A 16,698-nucleotide genomic window follows, 5' to 3' on the forward strand; every position below is an offset into this window, starting at 1 on the left:
GTCCCCGTGGCAATTCAATCTTCACGACCAAGCCCTCGCCGGCTCGATCCAATTGACTACCAAACGGGGTTGAGCTCAGTAATACAGTAAGGTCGTTGGACATCGTCCAAACAACACCAAATCAGTTTCCATAAAATGGAATTCACCAACCAATATATCAAGTTCAGTAATGCAGTAAAACGGTAGCCAATCAGTGACAATATCAAAAGAGGTGAGGGCGGTCAAGTACACCCTCACCTTAATCAATTTCAATATCCAAGTAAGCCTTCAAGGCATCACTACACATAGCACAAAGCCACATTATAACAAGTAAGTGAGTAGTATACTCACCAAGCAAGAAAGTGGTGTTTCATACACCGTGGTCACCAAGACGTCGTGAGCTACCGTCACGTCCTAACACATGTAACACATTCAATGAGATGATTTTGAGGAAGCCACCTGGGAGATGGAATTGAGGAAGCCACCTGGGAGAGGAAGAGGAAATGGAAGAGGATTTGAGGAAGCCACCTGGGAGATGGAAGAGGAAATTTATGTCAGAGAGCTACATCCTCTCTCTCTTAAGAGAATTTCGTCATCGAAATTCACACTTAGGATAACATCATACCTCTTCATAGTCGCGCCTATCAGATCAATCAGTAACTTACAATCGCTAACCCTTATCTCATAATTTCTATCCGCCTAAATTGTAGTCAAACTTTGATTCTATCTTATGAACATAAGATTTTGTAAAAGTGTGAATTGTACTAGGGTTACTTAGAACCTCAGATAGACAATGAAAAGCAAGAATCATACCTTCAACGGCCGTAGCAGAGTTGGAAACCTGCTGATACCCTAATGCATAAACCCTAACTGGTGCTTTAGATCGACTTCCTCCAGCACTAGACTGCTTAGCAGCTGACTTTTCAGGCTTTTGGGTACTACCTCCTTCTTTTGGTACGGTTGGGCATTTTGATATTTGGTGCTCGGTACTACCACAATACAAGCATCTCCCTTGTTTTCTAAAACAATCACTCTCCGTATGGTTGAACTTGCCACAATAACCACAAACAACTTGGGAAGCCACAGATTGACCACTTAGAGGTGTCCCTCTCGAGTGACCTCGTCCATTGTGGTCTCCTCTTTGTTCAATCCCTTTTGGTGTGCTAGATATCTCCACTCCACCAGTTTCTTTTCCCTTTTTAAAAGGTGGGGCACTCTTATCTGCCTGTCCAGAAGGGTTACTAAAAGTGCCCCTTTTCTTAGCGTGAAAGTCTCTAACTTGCAGCCTTGCACTCTCGACTCTCTGCGCTTTTTCTAAGACTTCAGTGAACGTTGAAATTTGGGCTGCTGCTAATCCCTCCTGAATCTCCACATCAAGTCCTTGTACAAAGCGCCTAATCCTCCTTCGTTCATTAGTCACCAATTCTGGAGCATATTTAGAAAGTTTGGTAAATTTCCCTTCATATTCGACTACACTAGAAGTTCCTTGCCTCAATTTTATAAATTCATCTTCCCTTTTCTCTTGAATCAAAGGTGGAAGAAATTTTTCATTAAACTCTTTCGTGAAGTTTTTCCAAGTCCAAGGGGTCTGCGCTCTTTCCCATTTCCCCCTTATCAAGTCCCACCAGGCCCGTACCTCTCCCTCAAATTGGAAAGTAGCAAAATTTACTCGCCTATCTTCGGTATAGTCTAAGGCAGCGAATATATTAGTCATTCTCTCTAACCAGTTCTCAGCTGCCTCGGGGTCGGGCTCTCCAGTGAATTTAGGTGGGGTAAACTTCAAGAACCTCTCCAAAGCCCTATCTTCTCCTCTATCTTGGCCCCCAGGCTGGTTAAACGGTTCAGAACCTTGTCTATCAGCTAAACGTTCTAGGATATCAGTCATCCTATTAATGGCAGTAGCCACTTGATTATCCTCAATATTTTCTTGTCCCTGGGTTGGTCCAACTGCCGATCCCTGGTCATCACCATGAGGTTGGGCCTGTCTAGTCTTTCGCCCACGGCCTCGACCACCCCTTCGTCCGTCCATTATCTTAGGTGTGCCTAATGCAAGGAATGAATCAATTACGAGGGAAAATTCTTGAAACAAGAACCAATCACGAAAACATCCAAAATAACAATAATTTACATTCATTAACGCTTCAAGTTCATACAATTAGTAAGTCAGGGGGAAGATCAAAAAAATATAGCACGCAAGTGCCACAAGAATACTTTTAGTCACAGAGGATTAAAGTAAAAGCAAGTGCCTCAAAAGTAGGCCACACAGTCATGCAAAATACAATGGGTTCAGCACTTAGCATCACCCCCAACTAAGTCAATCCTGTGTAACACTAGTAAGTCTGATCTTCTCGTTCATTTTCGACTCATATCAAGCATTAGGATCCTATTAAGTTACATGGGACCATCCATCAATCCTTCTCTACTTCTCTCTCTTAATTATTGTGCCATTTTAGCCAAACGACTATTGATTTCCTGTAACTATTCACGTGAAATATCGATTCTTTCTTTTCCCCGCAAATGGAGATCTCAAGTTCTTAACATTGCCCTCCACTCTTAAGCATTCGGGTACAAGAATCCGAAATAAGATAATTCACATCTTGAGCTGGCCAGTCCCAAGAGTAAATCACCATATTTGAGATTCCTACCCAACATACATATCTACTCCTCCCCAAGTATTATGATAAAAGATTTATACCTATCACATTCATGATGTGAGGACTTGCAAATTCCTTACATATTTCTTAAAAATTTCCTTTTATTTGAAAATTATTTGGAAATTATTATTCTATACCATATTGCTACTTAATCACCCTAGAAAAAAAAAAGAGTGCCAATGATCATAGGAAATTAGGGTTTTTCTTTCCGATTTCAATTCGAAGTGAAACAGGATTTTTCGTGTATCCGTCGTGTAATTATCCGGTACGGAACGAGGATCAAATTTGGTGCTTAAGAGTGACTTTTGGGTGAGAAATAATATGTGATTAGAAGAAATGATAAAAAGTTAGTGAATAGGAAGAAAAAAAAACCTAGTACGTGTGATTTAAGAAAAAACAGTGGGAACCGACGTGAACCGTGCACTACCGATTGAACACACCGCTTGACCACCACTTTCTTACCATACAAGCTCATTAATATTTGAGCAAAATATCCTCTCATTTTCCAGCTAGATTTGACCGAATTTTAGGGCTAAAAATGCAAGGAAAGAAAAATAAATTTTTGTTGGCTTTGGTGGTGACAAGTGTCACTCCCCTATGGCTCCTTGACCAAGCTAAGTCCAACCTTCTTATCATCTTGTTGGCTTCAATTTCCCTTCATTTTTTTGCTGCTTGGCCGAGACAAGAGAGGAGACAAAGAGAGCAAGAAACAAACTTCCTTCTTCTTGAGTTGAGCCATCCAAGTGAGGAATTAAAATTCTAAACCGATTAAAGTGTGAGTTGTGAGTTTGAGAAGCTAGGGGAACCAAGAATTCCAAGAGGAGGTGAAGTATTACTCTTGTAAGCTTCATTTGTTGAGGTATAAGGCTAAACCATGGCTTTGGTTCTTTTATTTTGGTTTAAGTTGTTGTATAATTCATGTTGTGGTTGGATTAGTAGTGATACAAGTTGTTATGATGATTTAAAGGTGATGTATGTGAGTTAGGGTTTGAGGTATTTGCTGCCTATACTTGCTATATGGATGATATATATTGTATCTAAGCTTATATAAGTAGTTGTATTGATGATTGGAGCAATAAATCAAGAAAGGATGCATTGAATCCCAAAATTTCCAGATTTCTGGAAAATTATAGCCCTATTCTGTCCGGTTTTATTGCATCATGTTTGAGGCCGAATTAGGCTTAGCATAAAACATGAAAGTTGTATAGAATGATATTTTATAGGTGCCTACAAAATTTCAGCTCAATCGGAGTAATGTAGCTTATGAAAAGACCAAAATACCCTCGCTACCCTAGGATATTTCCAGTGGTCCGTTTTGGACAGTTCATCCAATTGACTGTGTTTATTCACTATGATCCGTGCAGATTTAGCCATTTTCCAAAACATGAAAGTTTTAGTACTCTGTCTTAGATTTTAAACGCCTCAAAGAATGCCTTAAACGGACTTTGGTAGCCTGAGATATGACCATTTAAATGTAGTACGGTTACTTAGCCGATTAGTTGGAACCTGGTTCTGTGAACTGGGAATTTGATTAGGTTACACTGGAAATTAGACCAAGTGATCATCATGAAAGTTGTAGGGCTTCGTCTTAGCTTCGAAATGGTATAAGTTGTACACCAATCCGATAAGCGTAGCCTCGGATGTGTCCTTTCCGCAAAACCCTATCAAATCTGTCTTTTACTAAAGCTCATTTCCGCACTTGTTGTTCGCTAGAATTTTTGTACTTATATGACTTTGAGCCAAAAGACCAAATATATACAACATCCAAAAGTGTCTAGTCGATTACAATTAAAACACTAATACAAAAGTGCCTCAATTCGGCATTTGTTTAACTCCTTCCAATTGGGTTCCTGTTAAGGAAAATAAACTAATGGGATGAGCCAATACTCAGTGAGGCCAAGAAACACACATGCAGACACGTAATCCAAGTAGTCACAATTGACATAGTTAATAAGGTTATCAAGTTCGAATAATTCACATTTCGAATGAGAAAAGTAAACAGAAAAAATTCAAGGATACTGTAGCTCTCAGGAGCTAAATTCCACATAATCGTATATAAGTCTTAATCACATCATATGTTGACACTCCGTCAACCACATAAGTATCAAATCCGTAGATACACCACTTTTCTTCGAATCCCGTCACCGTTACACCCCCTTTACCGGGCCCGCTCATCAAAGTTTTGCTAATACTCGATTATATCATGGCAATACTGCGCGAGTAATGCCGAGCGAGATCTCTCCAATAGATCATGCACTACGAATATCTAATGGTTTGCTAAGCTTATTGACCAAGCCCAGGCTGGCTCGAGTCGCAAAATTAACCAACGAGTTTGGGCGTCCCCCGAATACGAATACGAATATAGGTCGATGAGCAACGCTCAAATCGACGATTCCGAAAAGGAATCACAAATACGAATCACATATACAAATCACATGTACGAATCACATCCACATTACTACGTACAAATCGAACATGAATTCACATAACAAAATTCGAATATAATTTCATTTGAAAGAGAACGAGTGCAGTAAAGTACACACTCGTCTCTAAATTTCCAAATTCAAATAACGGATAAGAAGCAGTAAACACTTAGCAACAAATTCATGCACTTGACTCTCACAGTGATTCAAGTTGCGAGTTCAAATAATGGTTTAGGCGTCTCCCGTGAGATCCTCTGGAAGGTCCTCTTGAGCGCCTGAACATTTAATAATAAACTATCACTTATAAATCCCAATTAATAAGGAAGATTGTACCCTTGTACAATCTAAGAAAATTTTACGAGAATGAGCCTTAATTATCTCGTAAATCGAGGCTCACAAGCGGGGTTCTAAAACACAAGTGAAATCTGGTTTTCATCTCTAGATTCAAGTGTAAAACGATTATGTGGTATCGAAGGGAAAAGGAGAATTCAAAAAACTCAATTTCCTTAAATTTAGAAATTTTCAGATTTGTTACACATACTTTAAAAAATCGTATCACACTCATTACAAGTCTAAAATTGGAAAACTTGGTACCGTTGGAAACCTCTTAGAAAGTAATAAAAGTTCTTAGAAGACAATTTTCCATGATTCCAAACGGAAGGATCCAAAAATTAGCTCAAAATTGCTGTTCTGGGGCATTGAAGACAGGTTTAGGTTGGTTTTTGGCCAACTTTGAAAATTCGGTAAAATTTACTTGATCCGAACTAACCTCTGAAATTTGTAACTCTATTAGAGTTGCAATCCAAGTTTAAAATAAAACAAACGTAACAAGAATCGGAATTTTGAGAACCAAGATATGGTAGCTCAAAGTTACTAAAATTTCCTTGTTAATCAAGGGTTTTCCAACTCAAATCATGAACTTTGGAAGTTTAGTTGAGCAACGAAACAGAGTCAGAATGGCACCAAATTTAGCAGTATAATACTATCGTATAGGGACTATTCCTCTGCAAATTTTAATAGAAAAATATGTACGGAAAGTTGGTTAATGAAACCACAAAAGTCCTAAGAAATTACTCGGCAAATCTTCCTTGGACTTCCGTTTTTCCGTTTCCAAGCATTTGGTCAAGAAACATCTTAAACCTAGTCCATTCTATAGGTAATGTCTAAAATATGTCCAAGGTACATTTGATAGGTGATATTCACTAAGAAGCTTCGGATAACAAGTTCCAAATCATTGTTAGTTTCAAATCTGTCCAAATGCATGGTATTTCTTCATAATACCAGATTCGAATTTTGGTCAAAAATCACTCAATTCAACTTGGAATTGAGCATGGTTGGTGGAGTTTGAAACCACATTCATAGAGCTACAATTTCTTAGAAGAAACCATTTTCAAAATCTGTCCACAACTAGCCCACATTTAAGCATCAAGTTGAAATTCATGTTCTGCCTTCCAGTGAACGAACGAAACAGTGCAGCCAAGTTCAAACGGTTGGTGTGGTTCATTCAGGTGGAATCAGAACATGCATTTTATACCATAGGAAAGCTGGGAATGTCTAGTTTCCAGTGCAGTAAAAGGCACTCAATTTCGACATTGGGACAAAGAGTTATAGTTGAAACAAAATCACTGCCAGAGTAATACGGGACACAATTCCAGTTTTGGCAAATTTTCTAAATCTCAACATACACTCACCCAAATCACGTAAAATTTTGATGAAACTTTAAACACAACCTATATTTCACATTTGCATCAGAAACAAGTCATTTGGACTTCAAGAAAGTACACTAAAATGCACGAAAATGGCAGGGCAGAATCGGCACCATCACATGCAACCCCTCATTTGACTTCCTTTTCACTTTTGTCCCTTAACTCTGCTAAATTAACACTTAATCAACCCAATTAGCATCCAATCTTATCAAATCAGATCATCAAAGTCATTGTGGGATTTCATAGAGCCCACTCACAAATTTTCCAACAATTTAAAACTGCTCATGAGAATCCAAGAGCTCATGAGTGTAATCTATCTTCCATAAATCAAGAATTAAGTGGTTGATCATTACTTACTTTCTTAGAGAGCCAAGACAGAAATTTCGGTCACTTTGAGCTGGAGAAAAACCGTGAGAGGCAGCTCCTTTCCTAGCTTATCTTGATCACCAAGTGATTTGAGGGTTGTGTGTAAAATTTGGAGGTAATTTGAGCAAGGAATTGAGGAGAGAGAGCGGAGGGATTTTCTGGTCTTGTTCTTCCTTTGTTGCTCGGCTGTTTGAGAGTATGAGAGGAAGGAAATTCCGATGTTATTACCTTCTAAGGTAGGATTAAAACTTGTGGCTCAAATTTACTCAAAACTGTCCACTAAAATAATGCACGTGCGCGTGCGTCTCGTGCTCGATTTCTCGCGAGTTTATTGCACTAGTGCACTAAACCTCTAATGCACCTACATTCATATTATTATTATTCACTCTTAATAGTCCCAAAATAATGGTCTAAGGCTCCTCAATTATTCGCGCGCGTAAAACTCGTATTTCCAATTTAAGCGCGAGATAGTGAAATTTCTAAGAATTTCTTATGACGGTAATATAACTAACTAACCTTTGAACACTTAAATATAAAAATACCTATTTTGAGACTAATGTACAAGTCTCCAATTTTCCAAGATTATTGTATTCTCGAATCGATTATTTACTCCAATCGCGTATTCACTATTTTCATTTCACGAGCCTTCAGAAATTAAATTTTTAAACGAGCCACTCTAAAAATATAAGTAAGTCATAGATCAATATAATTAGGTTTCAAGAGATTAGAAAATAATATTCGGGGCAATTGGCCAAATAAATAATTAAATGAGCTCGAAATAAGAATTTAATATAAGAAAATTTACGAGTCCTCGCATCCTCTCCCTCTTAAGAGAATTTCGTCCTCGAAATTCACACTTAGGATAACATCATACCTCTTCATAGTCGCGCCTATCAGATCAATCAGTAACTTACAATCGCTAACCCTTATCTCATAATTTCTATCCGCCTAAATTGTAGTCAAACTTTGATTCTATCTTATGAACATAAGATTTTGTAAAAGTGTGAATTGTACTAGGGTTACTTAGAACCTCAGATAGACAATGAAAAGCAAGAATCATACCTTCAACGGCCGTAGCAGAGTTGGAAACCTGCTGATAGCCTAATGCATAAACCCTAGTTGGTGCTTTAGATCGACTTCCTCCAGCACTAGACTACTTAGTAGCTGACATTTCAGGCCTTTGGGTACTACCTCCTTCTTTTGGTACGGTTGGGCATTTTGATATTTGGTGCTCGGTACTACCACAATACAAGCATCTCCCTTGTTTTCTAAAACAATCACTCTCCGTATGGTTGAACTTGCCACAATAACCACAAACAACTTAGGAAGCCACAGATTGACCACTTAGAGGTGTCCCTCTCGATTGACCTCGTCCATTGTGGCCTCCTCTTGGTTGAGTCCCTTTTGGTGTGCTAGATATCTCCACTCCACCCGTTTCTTTTCCCTTTTTAAAAGGTGGGGCACTCTTATCTGCCTGTCCAGAAGGGTTACTAAAAGTGCCCCTTTTCTTAGCGTGAAAGTCTCTAACTTGCAGCCTTGCACTCTCGACTCTCTGCGCTTTTTCTAAGACTTCAGGGAATGTTGAAATTTGGGCTGCTGTTAATCCCTCCTGAATCTCCACATTAAGTCCTTGTACAAAGCGCCTTATCCTCCTTCGTTCTTTAGTCACCAATTCTGGAGCATATTTAGAAAATTTGGTAAATTTCCCTTCATATTCGACTACACTAGAAGTTCCTTGCCTCAATTTTATAAATTCATCTTCCCTTATCTCTTGAATCAAAGGTGGAAGAAATTTTTCATTAAACTCTTTCGTGAAATTTTCCCAAATCCAAGGGTCTGCGCTCTTTCCCATTTCCCCCTTATCAAGTCCCACCAGGCACGTGCCACTCCCTCAAATTGGAAAGCAGCAAAATTTACTCGCCTATCTTCGGTATAGTCTAAGACAGCGAATATATTAGTCATTCTCTCTAACCAGTTCTCAGCTGCCTCGGGATCGGGCTCTCCAGTAAATTTAGGTGGGGTAAACTTCAAGAAACTCTCCAAAGCCCTATCTTGGCCCCCGAGCTGGTTAAACGGTTCAGAACCTTGTCTATCAACTAAACGTTCTAGGATATCAGTCATCCTATTAATGGCAGTAGCCACTTGATTACCCTCAATATTTTCTTGTCCCTGGGTCGGTCCAACTGCCGATCCCTGGTCATCACCATGAGGTTGGGCCTGTCTAGTCTTTCGCCCACGGCCTCGACCACCCCTTCGTCCGTCCATTATTTTAGGTGTGCCTAGTGCAAGGAATGAATCAATTACGAGGGAAAATTCTTGAAACAAGAACCAATCACGAAAACATCGAAAATAACAATAATTTACATTCATTAACACTTCAAATTCATACAATTAGCAAGTCAGGGGGAAGATCAAAAAAATATAGCACGCAAGTGCCACAATAATACTTTTAGTCACAGAGGATTAAAGTAAAAGCAAGTGCCTCAAAAGTAGGTCACACAGTCATGCAAAATACAATGGGTTCAGCACTTAGCATCACCCCCAACTAAGTCAATCCTGTGTAACACTAGTAAGTCTGATCTTCTCGTTCATTTTCGACTCATATCAAGCATTGGGATCCTATTAAGTTACACGGGACCATCCATCAATCCTTCTCTACTTCTCTCTCTTAATTATTGTGCCATCTTAGCCAAACGACTATTGGTTTCCTGTAACTATTCACGTGAAATATCGATTCGTTCTTTTCCCCGCAAATGGAGATCTCAAGTTCTTAACATTGTCCTCCACTCTTAAGCATTCGGGTACAAGAATCCGAAATAAGATAATTCACATCTTGAGCTGGCCAGTCCCAAGAGTAAATCACCATATTTGAGATTCCTACCCAACATACATATCTAGTCCTCCCCAAGTATTACGATAAAAGATTTATACCTATTACATTCATGATTCACAACTTACGCTCTAAAAGAGCACTTAACCCTTTACTAATTCATATGATAAGGACCATAACACCATTTGGCCCAATCCCACCCCGCACAGATACCACGCGTAGCGGTTCTGATTTTTTTTTTCCCAAGTGGTCACTTAACTTTCAAACCAGTCCCACAGTCCGGCATTCTAAACTTATAAGCCTAGGATACACTACAAGGATCTGAAGCCTAGGCTCTGAAACCAACTGTGATGCCCCACTTCTCCCAAGTGCGAACCCAAGGGTATCCGCGGAACGCCTGCTCAACTCTCGCCAGGACTCGAGACAAATCGATTCAAGATTAACAATATATAACAATTTACACTAGTCTAATAAGGAAAAGTCGCTTCTATAATCGAATATCCAAGTCTTGCGCCACGAGTTCAAAATATATTAGTTTCTCAATTCTTACATCAGGATCCAAAAGATACATCAATTCCCAAATATATACAACATCCAAAAGTGTCTAGTCGATTACAATTAAAACACTAATACAAAAGTACCTCAATTCGGCATTTGTTTAACTCCTTCCAATTGGGTTCCTGTTAAGGAAAATAAACTAATGGGATGAGCCAATACTCAGTGAGGCCAAGAAACGCACATGCAGACACGTAATCCAAGTAGTCACAATTGACATAGTTAATAAGGTTATCAAGTTCGAATAATTCACATTTCGAATGAGAAAAGTAAACAGAAACAATTCAAGGATACTGTAGCTCTCAGGAGCTAAATTCCACATAATCGTATATAAGTCTTAATCACATCATATGTTGACACTCCGTCAACCACATAAGTATCAAATCCGTAGATACACCACTTTTCTTCGAATCCCGTCACCGTTACACCCCCTTTACCGGGCCCGCTCATCAAAGTTTTGCTAATACTCGATTATATCATGGCAATACTGCGCGAGTAATGCCGAGCGAGATCTCTCCAATAGATCATGCACTACGAATATCTCATGGTTTGCTAAGCTTATTGACCAAGCCCAGGCTGGCTCGAGTCGCAAAATTAACCAACGAGTTTGGGCGTCCCCCGAATACGAATACGAATATAGGTCGATGAGCAACGCTCAAATCGACGATTCCGAAAAGGAATCACAAATACGAATCACATATACAAATCACATGTACGAATCAAATCCACATTACTACGTACAAATCGAACACGAATTCACATAACAAAATTCGAATATAATTTCATTTGAAAGAGAACGAGTGCAGTAAAGTACACACTCGTCTCTAAATTTCCAAATTCAAATAACGGATAAGAAGCAGTAAACACTTAGCAACAAATTCATGCACTTGACTCTCACAGTGATTCAAGTTGCGAGTTCAAATAATGGTTTAGGCGTGTCCCGTGAGATCCTCTGGAAGGTCCTCTTGAGCGCCTGAACATTTAATAATAAACTATCACTTATAAATCCCAATTAATAAGGAAGATTGTACCCTTGTACAATCTAAGAAAATTTTACGAGAATGAGCCTTAATTATCTCGTAAATCGAGGCTCACAAGCGGGGTTCTAAAACACAAGTGAAATCTGGTTTTCATCTCTAGATTCAAGTGTAAAACGATTATGTGGTATCGAAGGGAAAAGGAGAATTCAAAAAACTCAATTTCCTTAAATTTAGAAATTTTCAGATTTGTTACACATACTTTAAAAAATCGTATCACACTCATTACAAGTCTAAAATTGGAAAACTTGGTACCGTTGGAAACCTATTAGAAAGTAATAAAAGTTCTTAGAAGACAATTTTCCATGATTCCAAACGGAAGGATCCAAAAATTAGCTCAAAATTGCTGTTCTGGGGCATTGAAGACAGGTTCAGGTTGGTTTTTGGCCAACTTTGAAAATTCGGTAAAATTTACTTGATCCGAACTAACCTCTGAAATTTGTAACTCTATTAGAGTTGCAATCCAAGTTTAAAATAAAACAAACGTAACAAGAATCGGAATTTTGAGAACCAAGATATGGTAGCTCAAAGTTACTAAAATTTCCTTGTTAATCAAGGGTTTTCCAACTCAAATCATGAACTTTGGAAGTTTAGTTGAGCAACGAAACAGAGTCAGAATGGCACCAAATTTAGCAGTATAATACTACCGTATAGGGACTATTCCTCTGCCAATTTTAATAGAAAAATATGTACGGAAAGTTGGTTAATGAAACCACAAAAGTCCTAAGAAATTACTCGGCAAATCTTCCTTGGACTTCCGTTTTTCCGTTTCCAAGCATTTGGTCAAGAAACATCTTAAACCTAGTCCATTCTATAGGTAATGTCTAAAATATGTCCAAGGTACATTTGATAGGTGATATTCACTAAGAAGCTTCGGATAACAAGTTCCAAATCATTGTTAGTTTCAAATCTGTCCAAATGCATGGTATTTCTTCATAATACCAGATTCGAATTTTGGTCAAAAATCACTCAATTCAACTTGGAATTGAGCATGGTTGGTGGAGTTTGAAACCACATTCATAGAGCTACAATTTCTTAGAAGAAACCATTTTCAAAATCTATCCACAACTAGCCCACATTTAAGCATCAAGTTGAAATTCATGTTCTGCCTTCCAGTGAACGAACGAAACAGTGCAGCCAAGTTCAAACGGTTGGTGTGGTTCATTCAGGTGGAATCAGAACATGCATTTTATACCATAGGAAAGCTGGGAATGTCTAGTTTCCAGTGCAGTAAAAGGCACTCAATTTCGACATTGGGACAAAGAGTTATAGTTGAAACAAAATCACTGCCAGAGTAATACGGGACACAATTCCAGTTTTGGCAAATTTTCTAAATCTCAACATGCACTCACCCAAATCATGTAAAATTTTGATGAAACTTTAAACACAACCTATATTTCACATTTGCATCAGAAACAAGTCATTTGGACTTCAAGAAAGTACACTAAAATGCACGAAAATGGCAGGGCAGAATCGGCACCATCACATGCAACCCCTCATTTGACTTCCTTTTCACTTTTGTCCCTTAACTCTGCTAAATTAACACTTAATCAACCCAATTAGCATCCAATCTTATCAAATCAGATCATCAAAGTCATTGTGGGATTTCATAGAGCCCACTCACAAATTTTCCAACAATTTAAAACTGCTCATGAGAATCCAAGAGCTCATGAGTGTAATCTATCTTCCATAAATCAAGAATTAAGTGGTTGATCATTACTTACTTTCTTAGAGAGCCAAGACAGAAATTTCGGTCACTTTGAGCTGGAGAAAAACCGTGAGAGGCAGCTCCTTTCCTAGCTTATCTTGATCACCAAGTGATTTGAGGGTTGTGTGTAAAATTTGGAGGTAATTTGAGCAAGGAATTGAGGAGAGAGAGCGGAGGGATTTTCTGGTCTTGTTCTTCCTTTGTTGCTCGGCTGTTTGAGAGTATGAGAGGAAGGAAATTCCGATGTTATTACCTTCTAAGGTAGGATTAAAACTTGTGGCTCAAATTTACTCAAAACTGTCCACTAAAATAATGCACGTGCGCGTGCGTTTCGTGCTCGATTTCTCGCGAGTTTATTGCACTAGTGCACTAAACCTCTAATGCACCTACATTCATATTATTATTATTCACTCTTAATAGTCCCAAAATAATGGTCTAAGGCTCCTCAATTACTCGCGCGCCTAAAACGCGTATTTCCAATTTAAGCGCGAGATAGTGAAATTTCTAAGAATTTCTTATGACGGTAATATAACTAACTAACCTTTGAACACTTAAATATAAAAATACCTATTTTGAGACTAATGTACAAGTCTCCAATTTTCCAAGATTATTGTATTCTCGAATCGATTATTTACTCCAATCGCGTATTCACTATTTTCATTTCACGAGCCTTCAGAAATTAAATTTTTAAACGAGCCACTCTAAAAATATAAGTAAGTCATAGATCAATATAATTAGGTTTCAAGAGATTAGAAAATAATATTCGGGGCAATTGGCCAAATAAATAATTAAATGAGCTCGAAATAAGAATTTAATATAAGAAAATTTACGAGTCCTCACATCCTCTCCCTCTTAAGAGAATTTCGTCCTCAAAATTCACACTTAGGATAACATCATACCTCTTCATAGTCGCGCCTATCAGATCAATCAGTAACTTACAATCGCTAACCCTTATCTCATAATTTCTATCCGCCTAAATTGTAGTCAAACTTTGATTCTATCTTATGAACATAAGATTTTGTAAAAGTGTGAATTGTACTAGGGTTACTTAGAACCTCAGATAGACAATGAAAAGCAAGAATCATACCTTCAACGGTCGTAGCAGAGTTGGAAACCTGCTTATAGCCTAATGCATAAACCCTAGCTGGTGCTTTAGATCGACTTCCTCCAGCACTAGACTGCTTAGCAGCTAACTTTTCAGGCCTTTGGGTACTACCTCCTTCTTTTGGTACAGTTGGGCATTTTGATATTTGGTGCTCGGTACTACCACAATACAAGCATCTCCCTTGTTTTCTAAAACAATCACTCTCCGTATGGTTGAACTTGCCACAATAACCACAAACAACTTAGAAAGCCACAGATTGACCACTTAGAGGTGTCCCTCTCGATTGACCTCGTCCATTGTGGCCTCCTCTTGGTTGAGTCCCTTTTGGTGTGCTAGATATCTCCACTCCACCCGTTTCTTTTCCCTTTTTAAAAGGTGGGGCACTCTTATCTGCCTGTCCAGAAGGGTTACTAAAAGTGCCCCTTTTCTTAGCGTGAAAGTCTCTAACTTGCAGCCTTGCACTCTCGACACTCTGCGCTTTTTCTAAGACTTCAGTGAACGTTGAAATTTGGGCTGTTGTTAATCCCTCCTGAATCTCCACATTAAGTCCTTGTACAAAGCGCCTTATCCTCCTTCGTTCTTTAGTCACCAATTCTGGAGCATATTTAGAAAATTTGGTAAATTTCCCTTCATATTCGACTACACTAGAAGTTCCTTGCCTCAATTTTATAAATTCATCTTCCCTTATCTCTTGAATCAAAGGTGGAAGAAATTTTTCATTAAACTCTTTCGTGAAATTTTCCCAAATCCAAGGGTCTGCGCTCTTTCCCATTTCCCCCTTATCAAGTCCCACCAGGCACGTGCCACTCCCTCAAATTGGAAAGCAGCAAAATTTACTCGCCTATCATCGAAATAGTCTAAGGCAGCGAATATAAAAGTCATTCTCTCTAACCAGTTCTCAGCTGCCTCGGGGTCGGGCTCTCCAGTGAATTTCGGTGGGGTAAACTTCAAGAATCTCTCCAAAGCCCTATCTTCTCCTCTATCTTGGCCCCCGAGCTGGTTAAACGGTTCAGAACCTTGTCTATCAGCTAAACGTTCTAGGATATCAATATTTTCATGTCCCTGGGTCGGTCCAACTGCCGATCCCCGGTCATCACCATGAGATTGGGCCTGTCTAGTCTTTCGCCCACGGCCTCGACCACCCCTTCGTCCGTCCATTATCTTAGGTGTGCCTAGTGCAAGGAATGAATCAATTACGAGGGAAAATTATTGAAACAAGAACCAATCACGAAAACATCGAAAATAACAATAATTTACATTCATTAACACTTCAAATTCATACAATTAGCAAGTCAGGGGGAAGATCAAAAAAATATAGCACGCAAGTGCCACAAGAATACTTTTAGTCACCGAGGATTAAAGTAAAAGCAAGTGCCTCAAAAGTAGGTCACACAGTCATGCAAAATACAATGGCCTCAGCACTTAGCATCACCCCCAACTAAGTCAATCCTGTGTAACACTAGTAAGTCTGATCTTCTCGTTCATTTTCGACTCATATCAAGCATTGGGATCCTATTAAGTTACATGGGACCATCCATCAATCCTTCTCTACTTCTCTCTCTTAATTATTGTGCCATCTTAGCCAAACGACTATTGGTTTCTTGTAACTATTCACGTGAAATATCGATTCGTTCTTTTCCCCGCAAATGGAGATCTCAAGTTCTTAACATTGTCCTCCACTCTTAAGCATTCGGGTACAAGAATCCGAAATAAGATAATTCACATCTTGAGCTGGCCAGTCCCAAGAGTAAATCACCATATTTGAGATTCCTACCCAACATACATATCTAGTCCTCCCCAAGTATTACTATAAAAGATTAATACCTATTACATTCATGATTCACAACTTACGCTCTAAAAGAGTACTTAACCCTTTACTAATTCATATGATAAGGACCATAACACCATTTGGCTCAATCCCACCCCGCGCAGATACCACGCGAAGCGGCTCTGATTTTTTTTTTCCCAAGTGGTCACTTAACTTTCAAACCAGTCCCACAGTCCGGCATTCTAAACTTATAAGCCTAGGATACACTACAAGGATCTGAAGCCTAGGCTCTGAAACCAACTGTGACGCCCCACTTCTCCCAAGGGCGAACCCAAGGTTATTCGCGGAACGCCTGCCCAACTCTCGCCAGGACTCGAGAAAAATCGATTCAAGCTTAACAATATATAACAATTTATACTAGTCTAATAAGGAAAAGTCGCTTCTATAATCGAATATCCAAGTCTTGCACCACGAGTTCAAAATATGTTAGTTTCTCAATTCTTACATCAGGATCCAAAAGATACATCAATTCCCAAATATATACAACATCCAAAAGTGTCTAGTCGA

The sequence above is a fragment of the Coffea arabica genome, chromosome 2e (assembly GCF_036785885.1).
Source record: "Coffea arabica cultivar ET-39 chromosome 2e, Coffea Arabica ET-39 HiFi, whole genome shotgun sequence".
Taxonomy (NCBI): Eukaryota; Viridiplantae; Streptophyta; class Magnoliopsida; order Gentianales; family Rubiaceae; genus Coffea; species Coffea arabica.